Source organism: Ixodes scapularis, unplaced genomic scaffold (genome assembly GCF_016920785.2).
Source record: "Ixodes scapularis isolate PalLabHiFi unplaced genomic scaffold, ASM1692078v2 PGA_scaffold7__128_contigs__length_106722199, whole genome shotgun sequence".
In the NCBI taxonomy this organism is placed as follows: Eukaryota; Metazoa; Arthropoda; class Arachnida; order Ixodida; family Ixodidae; genus Ixodes; species Ixodes scapularis.
The window spans coordinates 19,004,856-19,018,866 of record NW_024609882.1 but is presented as its reverse complement, the minus strand read 5'-3'; positions in this window follow the sequence as shown (position 1 = coordinate 19,018,866).

The window sequence follows — 14,011 nt, the reverse complement described above, 5'->3', positions numbered from 1 at the left end:
AGTCAATTGCAAAGAGGTTCCGCACGTGACACGAAGCGCAGTACACGAACCTTTAGAATTGCTACGAAGCTTTTAATGCGAAAACGTAAACTGTCCCATGGAGCGAGCCGACGTCATCATCTTTGAAGCCGCGCCAAACGGCACCCTAATTCTTTTCTGCAAGTGAAGCCGGCTCCCAGCTTTGAAACCACTCACAAAACCTAGCCAAACGGCACCTATAGTCGGTGACAGGTCAAGAGCGAAGTGGAAATTCCTGCCACCCCTTTCCACTTCAGCGGAGCGAACGGTGGAGAGGAGGTCGCCTCCTCTCAAGCGTTCATTCTACTAAAGTGAAAGAGGTGGGAGGAGTTTCCAATTCCTTCTTGACCTGTCACCGACTATAGTTTCCCCGATCCCAAAGAAGCGGAGTGAAGCTGAGGGATTTCGGTTTCGGTCCCAGTGGCTGGCGAACGTCATAGTTTCAAGGAATGAGGCTCCTAGAGCCACTAAATGAGCTGCGCTTAGAGTATCGGCACTCTGTTTCCCGACATTGTTGTGGGCGCCGCCATATTGGGGCTTGCGCAGAGCAGACGCAATTGCCGATCGTCATGATTCAAAGGTGCGACTTCCTCAGCACTAGATTCGGTGTTAGGAAGCTCATGTAATATTGATTCTCTCCGTAGCGAACTGTTTAACCATTTGTGGAGGGCAGAAAAACGTTTCCTGTGATTTCAGATAAAGCTTCAGATAACTGGCAACTATGATTTTAAGACACAATATGGCGGAGTGTCGTTACTCTGAAGCGTAGCTTATTTAGTGGCACTAGAGGCTCCTATCGGCCGCTGCGCCTCAGTTTCAACGACCGCCACCCCATGGCGCTGCGTGTCCGCGCTGTCCGCGCGCCGGTAACACGAAGCGTCCAAGGTCAGAGCGGTCAAGACAGCGCGCGATCTGCCGTCGACTCAAATACGCCGCAGACGAAATAAGGGAGCGGAAGAATGGCATGCGTGCTTTCGCATTCACAACTCATAAGAAGTGCTTAGGTGTACCTCGAGCCTTTTTCTGCCAAGATTGTGTCGGGGTATCCGTCGGAGCCATTCACAACGCCGGCGTACCGTTCGCTCGAGTGGCGCCATCTCCTAGTTCCTAATAATTGGAAAAAAAAAAACAAAAAAACTCTCGGTTGTAGTTTTATTTTGTCGCCGACTTTTACGACTGGAACAATTAATTTCGGCACAAATGACCATTTTAAACCTCGAGTGAGCGGAAAAACTACAGCGCGAACAAGGTCCTAAATCACTCAAAACATAGCATAACAGCGACGAATGCCTCCAACATGGATTCCGGCGGGTTCCGGCGAGATTTACGAACCGGAAGTAGCGTTGCATCATTCTCTTGTGCGAGAAACCTAAAATTTCTTCGTATACATGCTAGCAGGCAATAAAATAAATGCAAATTTGTTGACCGTAAAAAAATTGCATTTGGTTTAGTCATAATTGCTAAATACCTTTTCTCTCCTCCATTTTTGTTATATCTAGATTGCTCACTGATAGTTTCCAAAGTCCTAAATCACCACAAACACTATCTTGCAAAAACCTTCTGCAACCGCATTTACTTTTCGACGGAGATCAAGAACCAATCACATTGTTACAGGGTTCTATTATCTTCTCCTTTTTATTTGCACGGCAGGCGACCACAGAAATGTGCGAGATTAGTCTCTTTATCGGGTATAATATTTTAAATTAAGTTGCATATCTAAATCCGCACATCTGCGCCCAATATTGCCTAAATGACGCCATCTGCAACCGTGTTTGCACGCCAACCGGATGTTTGGTACTGCCCATCTTCTAAGCAGGCGACGAACCCGGGTGAGAGGAGAGAAGGCATTTTCCTCTCTGGTCTTTTTAGTTCGTATGCTTCTGGCGCAGGGGGTTGCAGTGACGTCAGGACGCCGCCATATGATTGGCTCTGATTGGCTCTGACTGTAAGGAGAGCGAATAGACGTCAAGGCAGTTACAGTTAGCCATTCAGCTATAGCAATGAAGTAACCATTACCCTTCCAATCAGAGCCAATCAGAGATCGGCGTTCTGACGTCACCGCAACTCGTGCGCAAGAAGCAGACGAACTTGCGTTCCGCATAGTCCGTGACATCAGAAGAAACGTAGGCCGTGGCCGATTATGTTCACGCTTCTTTTGGTTTTCTCGTCTGCTCATACAGCAATCTGATTGGCTGCCGAACGATGATAAGGTGTTCGGGACTCGTTACGCCCTGCGATTCTTACGGTGCTTGGATAGCGTGATGACATCATAAAAGCGTCATGATACGTCATGCTATCGCCGGCTGCGATCCTGGTGATGTTACAACAGCGGTGATGGATATGGAAGACGCCCGTTGTCCTGCGGGTCTCTCACTAGTTTGACAGCCCCCGGAAGTGTTCGAGGCACGAAGTTGGGAAGCCGCGAAGACGGCGACACTCGCGTTCTCTCGTGCTTTCTAATGCATTATTAGGCGCCGTTCACACTCTTGCAACCGAGTAAGACCAGACCGGTTTTTAAGCCTTTTGCGACTTCTTAGGACCGAGTGCGCAGCAGCGGAGCTGGTCCTAAGAGGTCGCAAGAGGCTTAAAAACCGGTCTGGTCTCTCTCGGTGTTACTCGGCCGCAAGAGTGTGAACGGGCCTTTAAGCTATCCACTCGAAAACGGAAACAGTTTCCCCGCTAAATTTAGCGGAAAAACTGGCGTCGTGAAAACAGGTTCCCCGCTAAATTTAGCGGAGAAATTGACGTGACGACCTATGCACCAATTCAGGTTCCTCGCGAAATTTTGCGGGGAACCTGAATTGGTGACAATTCGGGTTCCCCCGCTGAAAAATAAAATAAATGTGCTCCAGTTCTTGGTCGTTGAGACCGAATACCTGCCCGTGTGTGCAACGATAAAACCTATCGCATTCATAGATAATCACCTCTGTGGTTTCTACACTTTTTCTTCACAACTATGCCCAATGTGGAGAGCAAGTCGTCTGCTTCTTGCTCAGGGGTTGCGGTGACGTCGGAACGATGCCGGGCTCCGATTGGCTTTGACTGGAAGGATAGTGGGTAGACCTCAATGCCAGATGCCTCGAGGTCTACCCACCACCTTTCTCGATCAGCCAATAAGAGATCGGCGTTCTGCACAACATCGCAAGTCCTGTGCAAGATGCAGACGAACTTGCGTTCTGCATCGCCAGGATCGCGACGTCCGACAGCATGACACTCTGGCGCTTGTGACGTCACCTGCTGCCACTTCGGGAGCCCTTTCGATGCCTGGGCGCGGGATAGGACGCTAAACACACCCGTCGGAGACGCGTTCCAGACGCCGTACTGCCGTCGGTGACTGCGCGCCGAGAAACTTAGGGAGAGCAGGAGACGAGAGCGCGCGGGAACGTCAGAACTTCGAGCTCTGGTTCCAATGATTTGTGGGTAGACATAGAGTCACTGAGTGTTCCCAGAGTACCGAAACTCCCAGGCTTGATACGCCAAGATGGCGGCTCGATCTTTTGTCTTTACTGTGGTCGCCATGAGCGTTTAGAAAGCATGTTTTTGCGTAAAGACAGACGAAAAAAATCTTTTTATGTAGGAACTTTTATTGAAGGTTAGTACAGAATGACAAGATTGTGATGTTTTCATAAAATAGTAGTTTACAAGGTTTTGCGGCACAATTCTCGTTGTTTTTATACAACCATGTCTCACCGGGGATTAGAGGTAGCGCGTCCCGACCTGGGCGCGTTCTAACTTCGGTGATAATTCGCGCGCGTCCGCTTGCAGGACAAGGGGATTGGCAGCCCTAAAACCCCTTTTACCGTATATGTTTCGGCGTCAAAATGGCCGAACAAGGCTAAAATTAGAAGTAACAGCGGACGCTATCGAATGCGATACTCTGGCAACATTCAGTGACTCCAGGTATACCTAGAGTAACTCTAAAGGCTCTGCTTGGAGAGCCAGAGTATCGCGTTCTTTTTCATTGCGCCGCCAACTTCGTATTGGCGTAGGAGCGGACACGTGCGCTGAGCTGGATTTAAACATCATGAGGGAAAACGACTTTGCGGGCGCCGAGGTCCGGGCGGATCACGTGTCTGGCTTTGCATTTGCGAAATATACACCCTACACAAAATCAAACGTACTAGAATATTTCTCGACCATTGAACATTGTGTGTAGCCACTGGGTACAATACAATCGTGTTGTTTTATCATGAGAGCGGCTTTTTAAAACATGTTTGCAAAGTCTGCGAAGCAGACGACACGCAGGACGATGATGTTGCTCGCGTCTGCGGAGCTGGCGGAGTGATACGCGACCAGCAAGTCCGGGCACCTTGGACCAGAAAACAACACAAAGCTACGGCTTGCGAAGGGACGACGTTTTCGTCGGCTGCTACATTCCACCATGGGCATAGAGAAAAACAGGAGACAAACGACAGGACGACGGGGCGCGCGCGGCGTGTCGCCGTACCATATTTCTCTGCTCCGCAAGCCGCGGTACGCCGCCTCACAGCCATGCCATCCGCGCTTCCGGTTCTCCTGCAGAAGCGACGATAACTTCCCGGAGGGCGGTTTGGGTCCAATATGGCTGCCCTGAAAGCGCCATTGTGATAGTCTGCTCCGAAAGCGGAGCATAGACAGTTACTCTAGGTAGACCTAAGATGCCTTCACGCTAGCTTTACTTAAGGCCCTGTCACATAGAGGCAACAGTTGGACAACTCTATCCGGCAACACGAGGAAATCGTGTTGCCGACGACCCTGTCACATCGCAGCAGCACAACAATCGGGCAACATGTTACTGCCTCCCGGCCACCTTGTTGGACGGTTCGTTGTCCGACCACCCTGTTACATCGCGCTGACGGCGAGGAGTAGAGTAGGTAGTGGGGACAACACGGAGAACACTCCTCCATCTTGATTGGGTACGTTCGTTTGTGTGCGGCGCGGTGAAGCTGGAAATGTGACTCTACGAAGTGCTAGTGCGCTCGAAGGCCGGACTTTACCACGGGACGACATCGACCAGTGACTATGATTAAAGAAACTTGACACGGGGAGTATTTCCACCCTTTATTTTATCAAAAAGTTCATTCGCCGACAAAGCAGATAGCCCTAACCGAGGAAAGTGAGACCGCTGATTTAAGTTCGGGATCTACGCCACCGTTTGAAGTGTTTCTGTCCAGTTCTTTCTTTTGTGCAATTATTTTCTCTACTGTAAAATTGAGTTAGCAATGACAGTGCCCCAAAGCGTCTTTGGTATAGCATGGTGTTGAGCTGAACTGACTGCTTAAAAACTGCTGCACCTACACGATCAGCCTTTATAACAATCAGTGGAAGAAATATTTTTCAACGCTGTCTGTTTGCCTACTGCCTGCTGTCTGATCGGTTCATTTCTCAAAACATCCTGGGTAGTTTTCAAACAAATCTGATAGTGTCTGTTTCCGAGTTCCAAGCATCAACAGTCATGATCACAGACGTCGTTTTAATGCTTCGATATTTGAATATTTTATTACCTGGATTATTTTTATTATACTTCATCAGCGGGTGAGGAGGCATGCCATCTTATTTCACTAGCAGTCATAGGCGTGCGCAGGATTTTTCATTAGGGGGGACGAGGTTTCCCCAGAGCGCCCCCGCGCCCCCCCCTCCCCCCCGCTTTCTGTCAACGCACTCCCACTGATGTCCTTATGTTCATATTGTAGTGCTGAGACGAGATATGATTAGGAAACGTTTATTTCAACAATATTGAATTCTAACATATAAAAAATATTATTAAGCAGTAGGTTTCACTTTCTTGTGAAACGTCCGCAAAGAAAGGCAGTCCCTGCGCAGCTGAGGCGTCAGTGACACAACGCGCATACAACATTTTTTTATTCTTTCTAAACCAGAGAAAGAACTTTGCGCCCCCCCCCCCCCCCCTAGATGATTAGAGGGGGCGGCCGCCCCCCCCCCTGCCCCCCCTGTGCGCCCGCCTATGCTAGCAGTAATGTGAACTGGTGTTTCGGCAGTTCTTGTTTCAACACCAGTCTAAGCGTTCACGACCGTAGCTGTGACAATTTCTACAATCGCCTTCCATATGATTACGCAGTAAAACCATTCATCAAATTATTTTAGTTGCACGCCAGCCTCAATTTTTGTTAAATAACGTTTGTTTAACTCCTATGGAAACGCAGCGAAGTCACCGGTCTTCAAACAATATGGCGCCCTATTGATCGAAAACCGGTGGCTTCGCTGCGTTTTCAAAGGGGTTAAACCTTTTTCTTTTTTTACTTTTTCCACAGTTGAGCTCGCTCTTTGCAAATTTTATAGAAAAAATGCACCACCTCTGGGCAACGTTGTAAACAATCGTACCGCGATAGGTTAAGGAACCGAATTTTGTGGTCGATGTAAAGAGCCTGGTCGCTATTTGAGACACCCGATAGATAAGGCTATGCTTTAGGCCTAGTTTTAGGCCTAAAGGCAGTTAGCTAGCTTTAGGCCCACGCATTAATCATCCAGACCATGAGCTCGGCGTTCTGGACTCTTTGAGGTCTCCGCGCACTCCCGTCTTTTCTTCTCTCCCAGTTTCTGGGCGCATACCAAGGACCATCACTCTAAGGAATTTGGTGCTTCTACTTCACCGTAAAGTACTTGAGAGATCCAGTCGTAGAAACTACAGGGACGCCTACCTACGAATGCGATAGCATTTATCTTTGCATACACGGGCATGTGTTCGGTCTTGACGAGCCAGAACTTGAGCACATTTATTTAGTTTTTTTAGCGTGAAAGGGGGGGGGGGGGGGGGGCGTACAATTGTTTGGGATGTCAATTTTTTTCGTTAAATTTAGCTGGGAAACTGAATTGGTGTATATGTTGTCACGTCAATTTGCAAACTGAATTGGTGCGTACGTCGTGACGTGAATGTTTCCACTAAATTTAGCGGCTAGCCTGGATTTGTCTGTAGGTCCCGTGACGTGGTGCAACGTATCAATTTTTCCGCCAAATTTAGTGGGAAACCTGAATTGCTGCATAGGCCGTGACGTCAATTTTTCCGCTAAATTTAGCGGGGAACCTACATTGGTGCATAGATCGTTACGTCAATTTCCCCGCTATTGCATTTAATGATATCGCATTTAACGCTATCGCTTTAAAAGTAACGCAAAAGTAACACGCGTTAATTTTTATCAGTAACAGGACCGGTAACGGTGACGCGTTTCTTTTATTTTTTGAGGTAACGTAGGTCGGTAACGCGTTCCTTTATATGGCAACTAACGAGTAACGTATTTCGTTACTTTTTTTTTCCGGTACCGCCCACCACACTGTTTTAACCACAACGAACAGGGGCGCAAATAGGACAAAAGCGATCTCGATATCTGCGGAGATGTTCTGTTAGAGTTCAGGTGTTTTGTGTTACTCGACTTGTGCTTCTTTCTGTTATCACATGAAATACAAGTCGTCGTTAATATGCCGGGCCAAGTCAGGCAGAGTGTATCTGCCTCCTGCCTCGTTCTCCGTAGAGGTTGTGTCCAAATAAAGAACAAACAAACTGATGAAAGAACAATACACGCCTTAATATTTGTTCGTGTCCCTCTTCACGTTCCAATTTTCGTGCTCACTCTATCCTCAATATAAAGCAACGAGAAGTTAAAGTTTTCCGGAAAACATATGAGGCAATTTGTCAATCGCTGAAAAAGCAAGCTCTGACTTTTTTTTTTTGTTTTGTTTTCTTATAGACTAAAGAACGCACAAAGCAGCACCAACCTATTATAAACAAACATTCACAAAGTAAGAAAATAAATAAAAGGCAACCAACAATGATTGCATGTTTATGTATTTATTTATTTAGTTTTTTGCTTGTGACTGCGCAAGCCCTTTTTAGTAAGAAGGGGCTGCTTCGTCGAGCGTTGTGCTTTCTGCCTCTCGACGTGCCTTTGCAAGGCCGTTTAATGGTGTAGGTGATAAATTACAGCCTCTCTACGCACTTTATAGATTTACCCAACTCCAGGAACCATTACAGCATCGCACCATAACGCCATCTATCGGTAGTTGCACGAGGTCTTGAATATTCTGTAACAGAATCTGCATTACCTCTGAGAAAAAAGTTCAAAGCCTTTCCAAATAATCAAGCTGTTGCAAAAGAATGTTGTTGTTGTTTTAATTTGAATGCAACGATTCTCGGGGCTCAGAAAACGAAATCGTGAATCAACGAGGTCAGCGACATCAGCCGTACGTACAGTCCCAGTTATACACCAACTCATGTTTACAAACAAACCGGAGCGCCCCTAGCGGACGCCACCGGCGCCGCGCATGCGCGGTGGGCAAGAAGCTCGCCGTCGCCCATAAAGAAACCATTGAATTGCGTTGTTGTCGACGTCGGGGTGAGTCCCCGTGCTGTTTTTCGCGTTGGAATTGTTGATTCTACGTCCTCCTAACAATGTCTGACTACTTGAGAGGCTTCAGCAAAATTAACGAGGCTCGTTAAACCGCAAAACTTCGCGTGAATAATGTGACGTGCGGCGATTCATTTCACGTGGACGCCGCAGAATGGGCGCTAAAGCCTGACTCCCACGATGAGATTCATCTCGCTATTTTCAGTCGCGACGTCGCTCGGGCTGGAAAAGCGTGGACCGTAGCTGAGATGGTGGACGTCGATGCTGAAAAATGCAAGTAGAATCGGGCATTACAAGTCGGTGACGGCCACTGGTAACAATGATCAACATCTTCTTCTATCTACTGTTTACACTTCGCCTACTTACCCCAACCGACCTTCAAAAGTGTTTTGAGGCCTGCACTTACTTCTTATCGCAATTACCGGGTCAACGTTTGGTTTACGGTCCACTGTCGTTTGAAAGCAGACAAGTTTGAAAGAGCAGATGACAGTTCGAACGGATGCACAATGGAGTGCGGGCAAGAAGCACCGCGTCCCGCGTCAACAAACCATTGGAATGTCACGTTGTCGGTGTCTGTGTGAGTCTGCATACTATTTTTCGCGTTGAAATTGTCGATTCTACGTCCTCATAGCAATGTCTTACCACTTTAATCGCCTGAGCGAAATTATCACGGTTCGTTACTCCGCTAAACGTTGCGTAAATAGTTTGACGTGCGGCGATTCATTTGCATGAACGCCGCAGAATGGACGCCAAAACCATGATGAGATTCTTCTAGCTATTTTCGGCCGCAACGTCGCTTGTGCTGCAAAAGTGTAGAAGGTAGCGGCGATTATCGACGTCGATACTGCAAATTGGAAACGGGAACACACCAAGCGTAACAAGTAGGTGATGGCCACTGGTACCAGTGATCAACATCTGGTATCTACTGTTTACACCAAGCCAACTTAAGTCTTTTGAGGCCTGCAATTACTTCTTATTGCTATCACCGGGTCAAAGTTTAGTCTACGGGCCGCTTTTGTTTGAACGAGCAGACGACACAAAGTAGACAAGTTCGAAAGAGCAGACGAAAGTTTGAACAATCAGGCGGCCGTGTGAATTTGAAGACGCACTGAACCCGCGGGTGGTCGGGAAAACTTGGCGGTTTTCTCTCGTTTATGATGGAACACAACAACTACGTCTGGCGAGCACAAAGTGTTAATTGCCCGCACAAGCAATCGTAGTTTGACAGCGCCTGGTTTGTCCTTGTTGGCTACTATCCACGTTCTCGGACGAACCGAGGGAACAGGAACACATGAAAACTGATCTTCAAACGTTTCCAGACTCTCTTGGTACAGCCCAAGGTTGAACAGTATCGCGATACAAATGTATCGCGATAGTATTTCAGAAATACATTTCGTATCTGTATTTCTGTATCGCGATACATTTTTTTCACCAGTATCTGTGTTCCCGTAAGGAAATACATTTGGAATGTTTCTTCAAGACGAAATGTATTTCGTTACATTTCTTGAGAAATACTCCCCCCCCCCCCCCCCTCAAAAAAAAAAAAAAAAACCAATCGTTTTCTGTTTTTTTTTTTTTTTTTTTTGCTTTTGAGGGCACGACGGTCAGGGAGTTGCTGGGGCATTGTTACTATGCTGACCAAGGTTCCTTCCGATTCTCCAAACTATTTTTCTATGTGTCCTCTTCGCTCTTCTGAGAAGTGTTGCGTAGTCGGGAACGCGAACCAGGTGGCGTGCCAGGAGTGGAGTCAGAGCATTTTCTGCCGCAGGTCCTTAGGTAGGGATTTCTTGAGTCATTGTTTGTTAGCATCCAATGCCCGCTGATAACCGTCTTTCTTGCCTTAGCGTACACAGTACACCCAGCCGGCAAAGCTGTGTCTCAGTCTGTTGCAGCACGAGCCTGGCGGTGGTTGACTTGAAATAGTAGGATGACTCACGCAATGAAGTTCCACACTTACACGAATGCGTCTGCGGCTGCGCCCGCAATATTGCACGGCTCAAGGGCACGTCATCAGTCGACGTGAACGTGACCCGCTGCTTTCGTGATCCGAAACCCAGGAAGGAGGCCATACGTGGACTCGCTGTGCCGACCCAGACTTATACTCCTGCGACTCGTCTCAAGCGCGCTGTTTCTCGGAGAGCTCGCACCTGTATCGGCAATATCAGGTCGCAATCCACGAGGTCTCTGTTTGGATGATGCTAGGCGAAACTTGAAGACTGCAATCCATGCGTCGGTGGTGGAGGGTCGGCAGGAAGGACCTCCACAACAGGGATGCCACCATATCGTTTTTTAAATCGTAACCGAAGATATGACGTGTGTTCCCAGGATGCTTTAGGAGGTCCACTATTCTCGAAAATTCCGAATGCCACGGCCTGTACGATCTTCAACGAGGTAACGTACAACGAACGTACGTACTGTCCTTTCATACAGCAGCTTGGTAAAATTTCATGTTCAAGGCCACACCTTCAGATAACGGATACCAGTTCATTCCACCGTGACGTCATGTGATCAATGTTGGCAGGGGCGTCCTTATTGGACAGGGGCGTGGTGACGTTTTGATGGGATTTAGGGTGGCAGATTTTATTTAGAGGTCGAAGCCTTTTCGCATCCCTCGTCAGACAGACTGGATGTCAGGGAAGGGACCGCGGTCAGTCCTTGATGGAACGTTTTTTTGAGCCCATTGAGGACTCCTCGTCGTCCGAAACCACTACCTTCAAGGCAAAGTGCCAAGCCTACGGGGAAGTAATTTCGAGATCAAAAACTTTCACTTCAAACTTCAAGCTTTATCTCAGTTGGCGTCTTGAACAATTGTGAAGAATGTAATGGTTGGTTGGTTGGTTGGTTGTATTGTTTGCCAGACGTGACATTTGCCTCACTCATGGTGGGCACGTTTCACGGGCCTGGGTTATTGTAGGTTGATGCAGTATTAGTACTTCTGTATTTGTATTTCTGCCCTCGCTAAAATGTATTCCTGTATTTTTATTTCCAACTACTTTTTGCCTCTATTTAAGATGTATTTCCGATACGTATCGCGATACATTTTTGCAGATATCTTTTACTATCAGTATTTTAGCTACTATTTTAATGTATCCCAGTACTTGTATTTTCAAATACATTTTTGAATATTTCTGCCCAACCCTGGTACAGCCCCCATCGCAGCATTTCGACGAGAAGGCAGGTTTTCTGTCTGGTTTCTCCCAAAGAACGCAGGAATGCATGTCTCGCACCGCGACTTCTGCCCACCACCCCAGAACGGAAGTGCGCCCGACGCGCCACCACCGCGGCGTGACGTAGGAGAATCGAGTTCGTGTATACTTAACTGGAGCACGGGAGATAATTTCAGTGGAGAAAAAGAAATAAAGTATAATAGTGAGGCTGACCAGGCGTTCGTTGTGTCCAGGGCAGTCCCGCTTTAGAGGTTCATTTCTACCGTCACGTTATTTTGTCTGAATATAGCCAAATGTCCCGTTTTCGTGAAGCCTGCTTGCGAAATCGGTACCAGGCAAGTGGAAGAAAGCAAAAATATATATATATATATATATATATATATATATTATTCGTAACAGTGATTTCAAATAAATAGTATAAAAATGTAATCTCCAGTGGAGTATATAATTATTAACTTTTTCTGTGACTCCTCTTGACAGCAAGTTTGGTTCGCGCAGACGAGTGTACGGGCATTACTATATTTGGCATGCTTAGGTTTTGCAGAAGGGCTAAGAAAGGTGCTTGTGTACTCAACTACTCAACGAAAAGCCCCAGAAAAGTGAGCATTTTTACGGAGAACTGAAGAGCTTTTTTCTTTCTGTGTTAATTTGCCCCCCCCCCCCTCTCTTCCCCCTTTCCCCCCCTCCCCTTTCCCTTGATGTGCCGTTTTCAACTCTGAGGACTATGGTCACGCCACAGGGCGTCACCCTAATAATAGTACTTGGACACGCCTATGTGGATTGAAGATGTAATGATTCATGAGTAAGCCAAATAACCTAACACTAGCGCGAAAGCATCCAGAAGGAAAGGGATATGTACAATGTGCAATGTAAACAAAAAATGTTCAAGGGAAGAATGAAGTTAGCATTTGCTTTTCTGGAGGATATGCTGATGCATTTCATTGAGAGAAGTTCTTCAAGGGTCAATGCATAAAATGCTATAGACTCTTTCACAAATTCAGTGCCATCTAGTGGCTGAAATATCGACGCAAAGCTTTGTATGCTAATGGTCGTTAAAATCTAGTACCTATTCGTCAACGGCAAACGCACAAAAGTTACGTGCGTGTTTCTCCGCTGTACAGTTCTTTTTTTCTCAATTGTTTCAGTTTTGATGGTGTGAAGAAACTACCACTATGTACGGAGAGCTTAGTTCAGTAACGCTCCTGACAAAATTCACCACATTATATTGTCACTAGCTGTATGGGGCGTTCCAAAGCCGATTTCCAAGATTTCCAAGGATTTACACGACAACCTCATATGCGCAGCCCATACTGCTTGTCTACAAAATCTTACCTCACCAGCCATCGAAAGGCCGCCATTAACAAGTACAGATAACATACCTTAGATGATGATAGTTATCGAAGTGGCCAGACTGAATTTCGGATTAGGGTCCATTATCTTTAAAATCCGTTTCACCTGCTCCACCACTCGAAGATAAGTAGACTCTCATTAATTCAAACTCCAGGAAGTCACAGATTTTAATTTGAATTACCAGAAGTTTGAATTATCAGAAATTCATCTAAATATGATACTAGACAACATTATGATTTGTTACATGGATAGCTACACATACAAAGCAGATTTTTGCCAGTTTCCTCTACATAGGCCTAATTATAAGCACGTACAAACATAACACATTGGAGAAAGAACAGTGACGTTAAGTTTATTCACCCGGCAAAAAAGTTGTCGATTGTGGACTGTTTAGTCAGTACATGAGATCTCAAAACAAAATTTTCAATACCAGCCAACGCAAGTAGCTCTTTACGGGACACTTCCTTTGCAGACAGAAACTTCCGGAGCTGAACGATGTGCTCAAAGGCCTCTGCGGCTGTGACAGGTAGTACTGGGTCATCCCTTTCTTCATCATCATCTTCACTCTTACTGCTGCACTGTGCTGGCATTACTTCCTTATGTCCTCTAATGAGTCATCACGACAAACACAGTCACACACACATCGTCGTCAAGACTAGCATATTCCGCCAGCTCGGAGTTCACATTATATGCATCAAGGCTAGAAAGCATGATGCCATTGAGCTGGTCCTCATCCTCGATGTCGTCTTGGTCATCATTACTAGTCTTGAAGCACATAATGTGAATGCCGTTTTCTGCTAATGTGTGCCTGCTTGAGCCCCGTTGAGTGCGCTTCTTTCCGAGCACCGGTGCACTGCGGGGAAGCAACACTCGCGAAAACAAGCTTCGCGGGTATTGCTTCTCTGCGGTGCACTGGTGCTCGGAAAGAAGCGCACTAATGGGGCCGCGGGAACAAAAAAGTATGAATTAAGCGAAAACGCCGTTCGAATTAAGCGGCTTATAAATACATTAAAAACATAGTGGGACAATCAAAATTTTCAGATCTGTTTGAATTAACCGAAAGTACGGAATATCCGAGTTTTAATCATCGCGAGCCTACTGTATGTCCAGATAATGCATAATTTGTTTTTGAAAATA